This window comes from Chlorocebus sabaeus, chromosome 24 (genome assembly GCF_047675955.1).
Source record: "Chlorocebus sabaeus isolate Y175 chromosome 24, mChlSab1.0.hap1, whole genome shotgun sequence".
Classification (NCBI taxonomy): Eukaryota; Metazoa; Chordata; class Mammalia; order Primates; family Cercopithecidae; genus Chlorocebus; species Chlorocebus sabaeus.
The window spans coordinates 62371021-62387821 of NC_132927.1; the positions used below are offsets into that span (position 1 = coordinate 62371021).

At 34.9% G+C, this 16801-nt stretch overlaps 1 long non-coding RNA gene across 1 annotated transcript in view; it reads right to left on the reverse strand.

Moving 5' to 3' along the window:
• LOC140710048 (uncharacterized) overlaps window positions 1-16153 on the reverse strand; it is a 47298-nt gene extending 31145 nt beyond the window's left edge. Inside the window, exons 1-4 of the long non-coding RNA XR_012090912.1 lie at window positions 15728-16153; window positions 14696-14740; window positions 7928-8071; window positions 7134-7275 (exon numbers count right to left, since the gene is read on the reverse strand). This is a non-coding gene — a long non-coding RNA (uncharacterized lncRNA). The remainder of the gene's footprint in view (window positions 1-7133; window positions 7276-7927; window positions 8072-14695; window positions 14741-15727) is intronic.
• Window positions 16154-16801: the final 648 nt, after the last annotated feature.

Sequence of the window (16801 nt, forward strand, 5' to 3'; positions counted from 1 at the left end):
CTCCTTTTGCACTGGTTTTTCCTCATCTTGGTGGATTTATCTACCTTTTCCTTGATGTTGGTGACCTATGGATGGAGTTTTTGTGTGGATGTCCTTTTTGTTGATGTTGATGCTATTCCTTTCTGCTTGCTAGTTTTCCTTCTAACAGTCAACACCCTCTGCTGCAGGTCTGCTGGGGTTTGCTGGAGCTCTACTCCAGACCCTGTTTGCCTGGGTATCACCAGCAGAGGCTGCAGAACAGCAAAGATTGCTTCCTGCTTCTTCTTCCTCTGGAAGCTTTTTCCCAGAGGAGCACCTGCTAGATTCCAGTTGAAGCTTTCCTTTATGAGGTGTCTGTCGACCTCTGCTGGGAGTTGTTTCCCAGTCAGGTGGCACAGGGGGTCAGCGACCTACTGGAGGAGGCAGTCTGTCCCTTAGCAGAGCTTGAGTGCTGTGCTTGGAGATCTGCTGCTGTCTTCAGAGCCAGCAGGCAGGAACGTTTAAGTCTGCTGAAGCTGCCCCCACAGCTGCCCCGTCCCCCAGGTGCTCTGTCCCAGGGAGATGAGAGTTTTATCTATAAGTCCCTGACTGGGGCTGCTGCCTTTCTTTCAGAGACGGCCTGTCTAGAGAGGAGGAGTCTAGAGTGGTAGTCAGGCTACCCCTACTTTACAGAGCTGTGCTGTGCTCTGCCTCATTTTAACTTCCTGGTGGCTTTATTTACACTGTGAGGGGAAAACCACCTACTTAAGCCTCAGTAATGACTGACGCCCCTCCCCCCACCAAGCTCTAGTGTCCCTGGTCAACTTCAGACTGCTGTGCTGGTAGTGAGAATTTTAAGCCAGTGGATTTTTGCTTGCTGGGCTCTATGGGGTGGGAGCTAGCCCACTTATATCTCTTAACTTCAGCCCTCTTTCAAGGATAGTGAATGGTTCTGTCTCACTGGTGTTCCAGGCACAATTGGGGTATGAAAACAAACAAACAAACAAAAAAAAAACCTCTTGCAGCTACCTTGGTGTCTGCCCAAAGGGCCATCCAGTTTTGTGCTTGAAACCCAGTGCTCTGGTGGTATAGGCACCCAAGGGAATCTCTTGGTATGTGGGTTGTGAAGATCATGAAAATTCATGGTACAGTTCCTCAAGTCTTCCTTTGACTAGGTGAAGGAGTTCCCTGACCCTTTGCACTTCCTGGGTGAGGTGATGCCCCACCCTGCTTTGGTTCATCCTCCGTAGGCTGCACCTGCTGTCTAACCAGTCCCAGTGAGACGAGTTGGGTACCTCAGTTGGGATTGCAGAAATCACCCACCTTCTGTGTTGATACTTGCTAGGAGTTGCAGACCAGAGCTGTTCCTATCCAGCCATCTTGCCAGCTGGAAGAGATTAATTACATTTCTAATAGATATTTTTGATATGATGTGATGAGAATTTTTCTTTACCTCTGTGATGTTCTTCCAGAAACATATAACAGTATGACAAATCAAATATATTTTGAAAAACCAATGCTTCATATATATAGAATTTTCCAATGAAACTCACCTTAAGAACATCATTAAGGTTGAATATTTCATGAGGGAAAATGTGTTATTGCAAGATAGTCTTACTAATCTTCTATGAAATAAATAGATATCTTACAAATTAATTTTGGTATAACTTTTATTGGTTTAGAGTGAGTTTTCACCCATCCTTCCTTCCATGGAATCACTTGCTAGTGCTAAACAACTAATATTTTATGGTTAAAGAAAATTTTCACATTTCGTAAAGGATAGTGAATGCAAAATAATGAGTTTAGTCTTTTGGTCAAAAAACTACTAATTTAAAAATATGAATTTTAAAGGTAAGTTTTTACTTAAAACTTCTCAGATGATCTAATTGTATGAATTAAGCAAGTCACTTTTATTTCAACCTTTTTCAGTGGGTTGAGGCAAAGATCAGATGATATTATGTGTGTAAGAGCACTTTGTAAATTTTAAGGCAGCAGAAAATTATAAGTTACTATTATAAAGCGGTCATTTGCTAAATTGTATGCTAGGATTCTCAAAAGAATAAACAGACTTTCTTCAAAAAAGTCACCTTTTGTTTGTTAGAAGAGGAATTGATAAAACCTTTAACCTTGTTTTTGTTTTCATCAGATGCTGTCATGCCTGAGAAGTAGTCATGTTAAGAGGATGACAACGTACTTTGGGGGACTAACGATTGTTCAGGGCAAGACTACGGACAAAGAAAATAAAAATTTAAAAGGCAGAGAGAATGAAAGAAGGTATATGGTGAGAAGAATATATACTTTACCTTCAGAGCCACAGAAATAGCTTATTTGTATAGATTTTTGGTTAAGAATGTTTTTTAAAATCTTTTAAATAATTGCTTATTGTAGTTGTAATCATATTAACTTTCCAAAATTTGGAAGAATAATGTGAAAATTAATAAATTTTAAGCTTATTATAAGATACTTACATGAAATGTCATGAATAATGACAATGTATAGTAATATATTATGCTTGTATTCTAACGAGTTGAATTAGCTATTTTTTCTAGTAGCACAGTCTTCCAAGATTGTGACATGACAGTTCAAATCAGCATGGTATCTGAGCTTCTTATTCTACAGTTTCTTTTCCACTTAATGTATTGACCCAATTCTATGATTGTTGATATATCACTCACTCACTCACATTTTTATATGCTAAGATCGATGTTTGTTTCTACATTCAGGATTCAGCTTCTTTGAATTTGTTTCTTATTCTTAATCGCTAACTGTCTTCTTAGGAGTTAGTTATTACAAAACATGAATAAATAGAGTCTAACTCTGTGAGTTTTTCTCAGAAAAGGAAAGACTTTTACAGGTTTTGAAATTACAATGATAAATTTTTGTGTACAGACATGTTGTTATCACACCACAGGCAAAAGAGAACAAGAGTTAACAAATCAGTAGTTCCTTCAGTTGTTTCACAGTTTTTCCACCGAGCTTTTTATTTAAACCAAATTGATCGTTGCATACTTTTCATCAACTCAGCTAGGCAAGTTCGTAGTAAATAGAGAGAAGCAAAGAAATATTGAAGATCAAAGGATTTTTGTGTGTCTGACCTAACCTTGGGCTATGCCACTCTTAATAGCAACAGATGGTGTCATTCCTTCTGAAGTCCTGTTTGCTGATGCTATAAATGACTAAAAACTGAGGTTTTAGTGAAAGTGCTGACAAAGACTCTACTAGATCATTTCACAAGATGGCATTAACTTTCATTACTGGTAACTGTGAAGGCAGTGTATTTTAGCTGCGTTATAATTACATTGCATTGCCTATAATTCAATATCCAAAAACATTTTAGCCATTCATGGGAAAGAAGAGAAAGTTAACATTGAAAAAATTACCAAAGATTATCATACAGCAAAATGTATGGTCAATGATAACATTTTTTTCTTGTCTACAATAAAATTTGAAATCTTTAAATTTCAAAATAAAGAAAAACTCAACTGACCTGGCAAAACTTTTCAGCAGTCATTTGCTTAGTCTTGGTAGATTCTGGTTTGAAAGTTAATTAGCGCCAAATAAGACAGCTGGTACTGATTCAGTAGAGACTGTATACTCCCTCCTCCTGCATATTCCCGCCTCCTCTTCCCCCTCCCTCCATTGAGAGATTTTCCTAAACACAGCAATTTGTCCCATCCATTGACGGCTTTCAGATGTCACTGATATTAATGAACATCCAGTGCCTTACTCATAATTATAGTATGTTAAATTAATAAAGATTTAATGCATGTAATGATATGAACATAGCTACAGATATAGATTATAATAATAAGGAAACTAATTTCCAGAGATAAAAATAATTCTCTATATGATACTGTACCCTAATATTAGAGAATAAGTTAATAATGAAGTATTCTTAGAACTCAACTTTTCTTATTTCTAGTTAAGCATTTTTTCAACTGTACCTTATTTCTATTGCAAGGGTAGTTATAGTCCTAAGTGTGGTGATTGTTAGTACTGTAATGGAAAAACAACATTTGGATTTGGCAAACTCTTAATACATCTTATCTCATTAATATATCTCTGTGGATTTAATGATAAGCTGCTGTCACTGAAATCCCAATGATGATGGTTAAGAACCTGAAGGAATAAAGAAACTAATAAATACACATTATGTGAGAGACATTGTACACGAACTTTTATAGAAGTTTATTTCATTTCCATCACAGTTCTCAATTTAAGTTTTTGTATTAGGATTTTTATGCAAACAGGAAATAAGGTTCAGAGAAGAAAAATAACTTCTCCAAGATGTATAACAAGTAGTGATGAAATTGAATTTGAATCCACCTTATTGTTAACTTTCCATCTGAGCAAGCAAATAATGTGTCCAAAGTTAAGCAGTAGCATTAGAATGCAGTTTCAAATGCAAGATATCAGATTCAATATCACTTGCATTTTCCATAAGACTGCACTTTGGACTTTTAACAGAGGTTCCTCAGCATTTTTTTTTTTTATGAGAAGAAACTATTTTTCAATTTTAAAACCTTGAAATTCTAAGCAAGGTCTACTTCTTGCCAATATGAATATTTGCTATGACTCAGAAAGGGGAATTTGTCAGCATCAATAAGTTTGAAAGCCTGTCCAATGTAACACTCAGGTCTCCTTTGAAGATTTATATTATTTGATTAATAACTTTATTATATGTATTCTTGTGTACATTAGATGACATACATGTAGAGTTTAACTATCTAATCTATCGATCAGTCATCTATCAAATAACTGTATTTGATTATCTATATTGTCAATTTAACTCGATAGGGTTGACCTGAAATAAAAATGTAAATCTAGGCACATTTCTTCTATCTTCACTAAATTAAATGCTGTGAAAACATATTCATTTATAATCTTCTGTAGCATATGATTAGTTCCAAAGAATTAATGATCCAATTGGTCATATATAAAATATTGTAGTTTTTCCATAGAAGTAATGTGTGCATTGAATTTTCTAAGCATGCAACTCAAACTATATTCTCCTTGGTAGAAAAAAACAGTAAGTTTTAAGAAAGAAATTGGAGGATATCCTAGGGTCTCAGCCACAGGAGATAAAGGGCTATTGTGTTTTGGTGAAAGAAAAGTAAAAATAATAATATTATACTAACAATACAATGAAGAAACTGTTATCAAGAAATGGAATTTAAGCATGACCATAGAAAATTCTATGAAGGTATTGCTCCAAGGTGCATCTACAGAGAGGTATAAGATAAAGGCAGCCCAAGTTTAAAAATATACGTGGTTTTGTAATTCAAGAGGGATAAAATAAAATAAAAAATCCTGCATTATGATTCAAAAAATCAAGTTCATAAGTACAAAATTGACCTAGCAGACATTAAAAATAACTTCACATGAAAATGTTGAGAACACACTAATGAATAATGAATGACCTCAAGGAGTTAAAAGCTTACTGGAAGAGATGGCCCGAACATAATACGTAATAAATTAGTGAACATGTAAAAAGTGTTTTGAGGCAGGAAAATACACAAGTCAAGAGTATCACTTGTGTATTAGTCAGTTTTCACAGTGAGAGCTACATGAGATTGGGTAATTTATGAAGAAAAGAGGTTTAATTGAATCACAATTCAACATGGCTGGGGAGGCCTCAAGAAACTTACAATCATGGCCCAAGGCAAAGAGGAAGCAAGGCACGTCTTACTGTGGCAGAGCAGGAGAGAGAGGGGAGTGGGGAACTACCACACACTTTTAAACCATCAGATCTCATGAGAACTCACTCACTATCGTGGAAAGAGCATGGAGGAAACCAACCCATGGTTCAATCACCTCCCACCAGGTCCCTCCCTAATATGTGGGGATTACAATTTGATATGAGAATTGGGTGGGGACACAGAGCCAAATCATATCAACTTGAAAGATTATTTTAAAGTCATTGCTGATAATAATCCAGTTAACCTTTCTGAGAGATTACAATATGCCAGCTGCTATGCTGCGGTAATTTGAAACATTATCTTACATCATTTGAATAATCCAATGTAGCAGATTATTGAATTCCCAGATTGCAGTTCAAGGTTCTTGAAGAGTTGAATTACTTTGTTCAGAGGTATAAGAGATAGAGCTAAGACGAGACTCCAGGGCTGTCTAATGTGAGAAGTGCTATTTTCGTGAAAGAAACTCAACTGCTGTCTTTGCCACACAATTACTGCAAAGTGCCTGTTAATCCACGCTGCCCACACATTGAGCTGTTGATATTTATTTAATGTTCGATACAATACAAAGAGTGAATTAGCTGTGGCTGATGAAATGCACATCACTTTAAAATATACCTGAATTTATATTAGATGTATTATTATTATGAATCGAGGATAAGAAAGTTCTCCACTAGTCATATTTTGCTTTTTGTTGTCTAATATACATTTCCCTGCTGGACCTTGGTTTTCTTTTTGACAGTAGCCTCTCAATGACTCTCAGTATATATGGTTTGGTGAAGCTGACACATTCATGCCTTCTGCCTTGTATGATCCAGACCTAACAAATGAGTATATTTTATCTCTTAGGTCATAGCAATTGTTTGAGAACTATTACTCAGTTTGTTCCAATAAGACCCAATTGGAGACTTTAAGAAAAAAGAAACTCACTTTTCTCTTTAGTGACTAATCTGCGGGGCATAAATGTATAGATTTTGGTATGGGTGGACAGATGAAGAAATTCCGCCTGAGAACAATTTGATATTTGTGTCAATTTAGGAAAAAAAACAAAACGAAACAGTGACAATAGCAAGACTAAACATAGCGTGTCCCATGGAATGTATGTGATACACTTATATTAAACATTCTTCATTGTCTCTCTGAAATTTAAATTTAAGTAGACATTATTTGATCTGACAACCCTAAATGCAAGGAAAGCAGAGATGAGACTGGAGGAAAGAGAGTCCAATGACATCATCTGAATTTAGAATCTAATGTCACCTAAAGTCAGTTGACCCTTTAACCTTTAAGTTATATGATACAAAAGATCATTTATGTCACTGGTAACAGAAGAAACACTACCTAAGAGGATGTTCTAAAAAATAGGAAGAAAAATAATTCGTATGCTTAAAACTGTTTGAACCAGTAATATAAATAGAAGACATCAAATCACATTTTAGTATGTTTGTGAGAATACTGTAAAAGAGAAAATGGACTTACACAACATTTTGGAGTTTGCAAAAGGGCCATTTGAGATCTAATTCTAAAATTATTTCATGTTGGATACATACAGAATGCAAAGGTCAAGGTTATTTTTTATGAGAACGTATTAAGCAGCCAAAGGAGAAGAGACTGTATTCCTCTGTAAAGTGAAAAAGAATCCAAACATAAAATGCATGGAGTATTTTATATCAATATCTGAAAAAAGCACAAAGTAGTAATGCCAACAGCAAACATTCAGATAGAAAAATAATGGAAGAAAATACACTGGATAGGTAATGATGAAGCCTTTTCCAATTATCCTACCCTCAATAATTTCTCCCTCCTATATATTTTTATCTAACTTATCATCTATACCGTTATTTGTCTCCCATTACTGCTTTTTATGCAATGATATCACTCATATTATAAAACACATTTATTCTTTATTATGAGATTATAATTTCTGTAAGAACAGTGTCAAGAGGAAATATCTTGGGTGATGAAAATGCTTACCATCTTGATAGCAGTGATGGTTTCAAGGTTGTACTCTTACGTTAAAATTGATTAAATCATACAGTTTCAATGTATGCCGTTTATTGTACTTTAATTATACCTGAAAATATTTTTTAAAGCATGTGGACTTGGTTGAAAGTTACCTGAAGACTCTAATACCAGGCTAAAAATTAGGGAAGAGAGGAAGAAGTGAGGGCCCAAATGGGTTAGAGAAAGAGTTCAGCTTTCTTACAAAAGATGATCAATAGATACAAACATAAGGTTCAATATATTGTGTGCTCCAAAATTAATGGACCCACATCAGGAACTTAGTGTCAGAAACATTCAGGCAGTAGTCAGTCTTGTTTGTTTCTAGAGATCCATTTTGGAGTTGATTCACGGATTGGTATATGGTAAAGATAAAGGACTTGGCTCCAATCCCTGGAGATTCCTGAGATTTAGAGCTAGAGGAAGATGGCAAAAACAAGGGACACTGGGAAGTAGTTCCTAAGCTAAGGGAAAAGATCGTAGAGTTTTGAAATCCATAAGAAAAAAAAAAAAAAGTTATGTATTTTGTGGAATAGAAAGGAAACTATCAAGTGCTATTGACAGATCAATTAAAACAAGGACAGAGTTGGTACTATATCCTGATAGAAGACAATGAGTTTCATGATAAGCCTCATCTGCTGGTGAGGATAAGATTATGTAATATACTGCCAGGTTTGACTGAGGATGACTCAGTGGTTGGAAGAAGCTTGCACATAAAACCTCAAGTTGAAAAGAGGTAGGACAGGAAAAAGCTAAGACACAGAGCAATTTATTATGTTTCTATGCCCCTAAACTCCTGGCCTAGTGTTACTGGCAAATCAGGCACCTAATAGATGTGTGTCAATTGATTGCCACATCAATAGACTCAAGGAATTTGCATATGATAACAGGGTTAAATATTTCATATGACTCATCTGGAAAAATGAAAGATTAAAGATATGATTAAAGTCTAAGAGATTTTGAAGGATCTGAATTGAGTGAATGCAAATGTCCTCATCAAATGCTTGATTATTAAAATGATGAGGCTCACTTTAAACTTGAAAGAGACAATTGTGAATAAATAAAGGTAATAACATTAATTTTTTTTAAAAAAAAAAAAAGGTTAAGAAACGTTTGGACCTATAACGGAAGAATGAGCTTGAGTGAAAAATTTAATGTAATTCAATTACATAAACATTTGGGGACAATCCTAAGCTTATTTGGGGTTGACATTATGCAACAAAACTATGTGCTCCTATAAAATTCTTTAGTTTTTTCCCTTAAGATCTCCATGATGAAATTCAGCTTATTTTTATCGTATTTTTTATTAAAAATACTTAACTTGGTCAGGCGCGTTGGCTCACGCCTGTAATCCCAGCACTTTGGGAGGCCAAGGCGAGTGGATCATGAGGTCGGGAGATCGAGACCATCCTGGCTAACACGGTGAAACCTCGTCTCTGCTAAAAATAAAAAAAAAATAAAAAAAAATAAAAAAAAAAATTAGCCAGGCGTGGTGTCAGGCGCCTGCAGTCCCAGCTACTGGGAAGGCTGAAGTAGGAGAATGGCGTGAACCCGGGAGGCGGAGCCTACAGTGAGCCGAGATCACGCCACCGTACTCCAGCCTGGGTGACAGAGTGAGACTCAGTCTCCAAAAAAAAAATAAAAAAAATACTTAACTTGTACATAGTATTTCACTGAGTTACTTTGAGCATTTTCCTTAAGAAGTGATTCAATTACATATAAACTAACTTATTGACAATGACATTAACTAGTATTTCATATTTTTACTTATTATTTTATTTGATTAAAAGTAATTACTGTATATTTTCCCCTTTGATTACCGACAATAGCGAATTCAGGTTCCAAAATAGCTACAACAGTGATTTATGTATAAATTATATATAGATAATTTAGCACATATGGCTGTTTGCTTTTGTGCTATTTAATGTAAAACTTACTAATAGTTGAATAGTTATGTCATGTTTCCATAAACAGTAACTCTTCGTTTTTTATTTTTTATTTTACTTTAAGTTCTGGGGTACATGTGCAGAACGTGCAGGTTTGTTACATAGGTATACATGTGCCATGGTGGTTTGCTGCACCCATCAACCCGTCACATCTAGGTTTAATTCCCGCAAGCATTAGGCATCTGTCCTAATGCTCTCCCTCCCCTTTCCTCTCACCCCCGTGACAGGCCCCGGGGTGTGAGGTTCCCCTCTCTGTCTCCATGTGTTCTCATTTAAAAAATAACTCTTGATTAAACGTATTGGACATCTAAATGGTTTTATCCAAATTCGCTTTACAGGAATCCAAGTACTTTTATTACAAACATTATTAAAATGCAAAAACATTCAATTGACTTAAAATTCTACTTTTTTTCTAGAACTGTCATTCTGTGCCAATATGTGTGAATGACTTCTATTCTCTAAAAACTATCTACAAAAATAAATCACTGCAAAGGGGGTTCATTGTCAGTATTTTACTTGACCTGACAGGACAGCCAGTGTCCTCCACTTTCTAGTGTCAATGCGCCAGCATCCCCTAGTGGGCATTGTTAAAAATAAAACTTAATTCTACTGATAAGAAAGGTTAAAGATGTTTATTAATATATTAGGTTTATTTCGTTGGAATTCATTTGCATAATTTAAATAGTTTTGCATTTATGAGTGCATATTGTCAATAAAACATTATGTAACTGCAAATACTCTGGTTGGGATGGTACCAGCTATCGTCTATTGCCCTGAAATATTTGTGTATTTAAAAAGTTTACATACACAGTATTTTTGGATTTATATGTGTGTGTACAAAGTAATTTAAGCTATTCATCATTTATATTTGTTTGAATATTCATAATTTATATTTGTGTGTTTGACAAACATTTTTTATTGAGGTTTGTGTTATGTATACTTACAATTACAGACAAAGGTTTGACTCTTAATTTAAATTATTGTGGCATTAAAAACAAGCATGGATTTCTATGTGAGACTGATTTTATTCAAATTTAATTCACCTGGTGATTAGCCTTGTGACCAAGAGAAATTTTTTTACCCCTTTGAAATCTTATTTTCTTCATTAATAAAACAAGGGTAAAAATATACATACTGACTATAAAGTAGAAATGGTCCAATGTCTCCCAAAACTTTTAGGAAAGGTTTTTGAGAATCTGGTGATATCTGTGATTTATAACACATATGTTTAAAATGCATAAACATGTACACAATTTTAACATTGAACTTTAAGAACAATGTCAAAAAGCTAAAGAATTCTTTTTTTCTTTTTTTCTTTCTTTCTTTCTTTTTTTTTTTGTTTTTTGTTTTTTGTTTTGAGCCAAAGTTTCACTTTTGTTGCCCAGGCTAGACTACAATGGCGTGATCTTGGCTCACTGCAACCTCCACCTCCCGGGTTCAAGCAATTCTCCTGCCTCAGTCTCCCCAGTAGCTAGGATTACAGGCAACCACTACCAAACCCAGCTAAGTTTTTGTATTTTTAGTAGAGAGGGGGTTGGTCAGGTTGGTCTTGAACTCCTGACTTCAGGTATCCACCCTCCTCGGCCTCCCAAGTTCTGAGATTATAGGCAAGAGCCATCGTGCCAGGCCAAAGCTAAGAAATTCTAAGCATAAAAATGCATTATAGATGGTGCTTGGGGCTGAAATAAACACAAAGTAAACAAGTGGATGTTTATTTTTATAAGAATAAATTAAATACTTTTTCTGTGTTATTGAAGAATATCTGAGATAGATTAGCTATTGAGAAGTTTACCATAAATTCTGATTAATTAATGTATAGGCTATACAGGAGCTCTAAAAAAAGCCAAATCAAATGCTAGAGCTTATTCACGAAACGGTTTCAAAATTGGGCTTATAAAAATGCTTCTTTGTGAAACTGTTTGTAGATATGAAAGAAAACCCTGTTAGAATTCATTCTTAAGACATTAGATTATCTCTATATGTAGAACTAGTTCTGCATATTTTGTCTGAACTAAGAAGTTATTTAGAAGGTTAAAATAAAATGTTATTATGGAAAGTGAGCAAAAATTTGAGATTATCAGGTAAATTTCTTAGTAGTAAGGTTTAGAGAAACATTTATTGAATGCCTGAAAAAGTGGGAACAGAAGAAGAGTGAGGCACAAAACACTCAACGGGTGCAGTTGACAGAAAAAAATGCTGAAAAGCCAACTTCATCTTTTGCAGTTATGCCCTATGGTATCTGGAAGCTATCTGGAAACATTGTTTTGGTGAGTGCACTTCAGAATTTCTTGGTTTCATGCTTTATAAACACTTTGGTTTATGGTTCACTGAATAAAGCAGATCTTCTTTGACCACAGTGGTCTGTGGTAAAGCCTTTAGCCAAATGGATTCCAATATTCATTCCCATTGGCTATGCTCTTAAGGTACCATATGTTACATGGTATATTTACATATCTATTAATGCTTCTATGTTCTCCTCCCTGCAAGATGAGAACTATCTTTGAATATCAGCAATCTATCCTTTATATGCAACATAGTAGAGATAACCAGGTCAGATTTTTCCAATAAGTTTGTAATAGTTATAAGGAAAATTTCCCCAATATTTTTGTCCGTAAGAACCACCTACAGTTATGTGAAAAATACAGATTTTTTTCCTGTGTTTTCTGAGCACGGAATCATACATTTCTTTTAGATGTGTTTGGAAATCTATATTTAAAAGATGCAACCAAATTTATTCTTATGGTTTTGAAAACATCATACATAAATTCATAATCATAAATTGATTATATTTAAAACAAATGTATAATGAGAATGTGAGCTCAGAGAGTTGAATTTTAAACATTAAGAACTGCTAGAAATCATTAAACAAACAGTGAAATTATAGTGGTGGTCTCTTTCCGATAACTTTAAGTATAATTGTTCATCCTTTAGATTAGGATGATGAAACTGACTTTTTTCTCCCCCCAGACTGCTCTTGGTTTTAAATAAAAAATGACCAAAAGATAACTTAGTAATTCACCTTTCTTTTATCTTCTTATTTTATTTTAGCCTGATATAATATTTCCTGTGGCCAGAAAAAAAAATACTAAGCTATCAATAGCTCTACATTTCTTAAATTTAGATATATAGATATCCTGATTTTATGAAAACAAATGAATGATTTGATGTTTATTTATTAACAACTTTGTTTTATTTTGCTATGTAGCAAATTACCATAAATTTAGCAACTTAAGATGACAACATTTTATTATCTCACAGTTCCCTGGGTCAGAATTCCAGCAAATTTTAACTTGGCTTTCTACTTAGGATCTTATAAAGCTGAAATCAAGGTGTTGTCCAGATGTGTACTTATCTGGAGTCTTGACTAGAGAAAGATACACTTCCCAGCGCAGTCAGGCTATTGGCAGAATTCGTTTCCTTGCAGTAGTAGACTAAGGTCTCTACTGCTTTCCTGGCTGTCAACCAGGGACCACTCTCAGCTTCTGGAGGCCACTCTTAGATCCCTGCCATGTGCCCCGCTCCATCTCAGCAATGGAGAATCTTCTTCATGTTAGTTTCTTCTTGCTCTTTAAATTTCCAATTCCCATTCTGCCACTAGCCTGAGAAAATTCTGCTTTTAAAGGCTCATGTGATTAGATCAGTCTCACCCAAATGCTCTCCGTATTGTAAAAAGTCAACCAATTTGGGGCTTTAACTACATCTTCAAAATCCCCTTGCAACAAGACCTGGAGTCATATTACTGAATAACCTGGGGATTGAAACACTGGAATGCCTTCTTAGAATTCTACCACAGCAGCTCACACATTGTCTACCACAGCAACTCACTCATTGAAGCAGTTTTTTTCAATTTGTGAATGTCTTGGAATATATTACAAAGTTAGCCTGATATGATAGCTGTGTTAATATGACTGCAGTAATGAATACACAATGTATATAAAAATATCACATTGTACATCTTAAATATACTCAATCTTTGTTTTTCAAGTAAATATTTTAGAATTTAAAAAATTAGACATTCTTTTATTGATTGACAAAAGAATAATTTCGAAGACAATACTTCCACAATTTGTACAGGTCAAAAATGAAGAACATTAGTTCTAAAGAACAGTCAAGAACCACTGTGCCATGTTGGATAAAAACATGTTACTTCTACACAGAGGTTCAGAATCTTTTCTGGTCAAGAATCTCTTTGAGAATCCGACAAAAGGTTGTAACCTATTTTCTACTTCTTAAAATACACACATTTCAGTCATTTTTTGAATGTTAATAGATTCTGATCTAAGTGAAAGAGAACAAAAATGAGGTTATTCAATGTCTATATATGCCTCTGATAAACCTATTAGAAAATAATGTTGGTCAACTAATGTTAACATAAGACTTGATTCATTTATCCAGTGCTAGTGTGATGTATATTTCAATCTAGCTCTCCTCGAAATTATTCTTTTGTCAATCAATGAAAGAATTTCTAACTTTTTAAATTCTAAAATATTTACTTGAAAAATAAAGATTGAGTATATTTTAGATGTACAATGCGATGTTTTTATATACATTGTGTATTCATTACTGCAGTCATATTAACACAGCTATCATCACTACCCATGTTGTTCCTTATGTTTTAATTATTAAACATGTAGCTTAATGGGAGTTCCTTAGAACTGGTTCATGTCAGAATAGAAAAGTTTTACCTTTTAACCATCATCTCCCCATTTCCTACACCCTGTCCAAACCCTGAACACCATTGTTCTATTCTCTGCTTCTATGAGTTCAACATTTTTTAGATACCACAATATGAATGAGAAAATACAGTATTTGTCTTTTTGTGCCTGCCTTATTTCATTTAGCTAATGTCCTCTGGTTCATCCATATAATTGAAAATGACAGGCTTTCCTCATTTTGGCTCAATAATATCCCATTGTATCAATATACCACAATTTCTTTATCCATATATCTGTCAGTGGACATTTAGGTCATTTCGGTGTCTTGGCTGTTGTAAATAATGCCGCAGTGATCACGGGAATGCAGATATCTCTTCAACATCCTGATTTCATTTCCACTTTGACAAACTAGTTGCATTTTCGTTGAATATATACTCACAAGTGGGATTGCTGAATCATATGGTGGTTCTATTTTAGAATTTTCCTAAAATAAAACAAAACAAAACACAATGAAACAAATACTGAACTGTGTTAGCACGTGGGATAGATTTCTGATGCTACACCCAGCTAAATTTATACTCAAAATTTTTTAAAGGAAGGAAGCAAAAGACTGAATTTAGCCTGGCCAGTTGTTGAAAGAAATGAATTAAGTCCTCTGTTGTTTGCAAACCAGATTATGTGTCCATTCTGAGACCCTCATCCTGCTCTGTTTCTACTTTGCCACATAATACGTAGCTAAATATGTCACACCCTCGTGACCAAAGGAATTATGGTGCCTTGGAAAATACCTGAACTAGTCCTAAAAGACAGCTTAATCATCTGACAAAATAACAGTATCTACCTCTCTGTTAGTAAAACTCGGGCTCTAAGTACTGTACTTTTCTTATTATTATGGAATAAAATATCACATGGAATGAAAAAACAGGGAAATGTACTAGAGAAATGTATTAGGTATCCTCAGTGGATACCCAGTGCCTGCTGCCTCCAAGGTCTGTGAAGGAAGATTTGATTTCTTTCTCCTGAGACACAAAATTGCAGGTCCAGGATGTGTGTTACTATGTAACAGCGATTATCTTACTTCATGGCTCTGTGGCAAATGCATGCCTGGTTTGTGGAAAGATGAAAATTAAATACAGACGTCAGAAGATTGAGAGTGAAAGAGATTTGTTAGGTGTTTTTACTAAAATGCTAAGGAACTCCCATTAAGCTATATGTTTTAATAATTAAAACATTACTTTAACTTGGCTTCAAAACTTAAGCATATCCAGAGAAACTGGAGAGGATATTAGGAACTAATTACATTAAAGTGTTGAAGATCAATTTCTCATGGTTTGGTAGCTTCATATTATTATTTCTTTAAAAACAGTGAAGGCAAATATTATAGAAACATATCAAAGGATGCTTTTCTAGGGCTCCACATTAGTCGTCAGTACTAAGCAATTTTGTAATAGAATTTATTGAGTTAGCTCACCTTGGCTTTAGGAATACACATGGTACCTCTTAGGAAGCTTGTGAAAGGAAACTTCTTGTTTCTCTTCTTGACCAGAAAAAAAAAGCCAAAATTAAATTTACTTATTAAAAGTAATCAGTTTGGAAGTGTGAAGGACTGGATTTCAAAACAGTACTTTCTAATCTGGATGAAAGATAATATTCATATATGATCAATACAATCTAATAAAATCCATTCAGCATGAGTTTTATATTTTCACTTTTTCTTCTAGAATAATATTAATATTTTTTATTAAATCAACCACATAGAAACCCCGAGCTTCAAAATGAAGTGAATTTCCACCAATTTCTTTGTGCAGTTAGGAAATTTTGGAGGTTCCTCTTGCTTTCCCACACTAGAGGGAGAGGGCGTGAGTGAGACTAGGCTGATCTCCATGCAGAGTGACATATTATCATTCACATTGTGACATAATTTCATGTGCTTTTCAGTGTAATTGGATTTCTTCCATCTTGTGGAATCTACAGTGTAGATCTTGACTCTTGTTTCAGGGATTGATTCTAGTTTGTCACCTGTAAGATCAAGGTTGAAGAATATTTTCTTTAGCGAGCTGTATCTATGGCAACCATACAAATGTTCCTTTTGAGCTTCCAACTGAAGAGACTATAATGGAGCAAGGGCTCTAGCTGCTTCCTGCTGCATGGAACAAAAATCCATTGCCACACTGACCAAAACCTATACTTCCCGTAGGCTGCTCCATGCAACGGACTGAGCATTATGGGGATACCAAGACAGGTTTGTTTCTGGAAACCATAGGACTCCCGAGCTGGCTGATTTTGGTTCAAGAACACCTTGATGACTTTGCCAAACAGCCTTAGTTTGCAAGCTGTTCAGAATATTTACATCTCCTCTTTTCCGTCTTCTTCAGTTGTATGTAAGACGCACGCTGTGGATCAACAGCTCTCCTATTATTCCATGACTCTTCTTCCATCGTCTTCCTCAGGAGTTTTCCCTAACAAAATCACTGCATGTTTAATCTAGCCTTGGACTCCGCTTTTCAAAGAACCTGAACTATCACAGTTTTTTATGTGAAGTTAT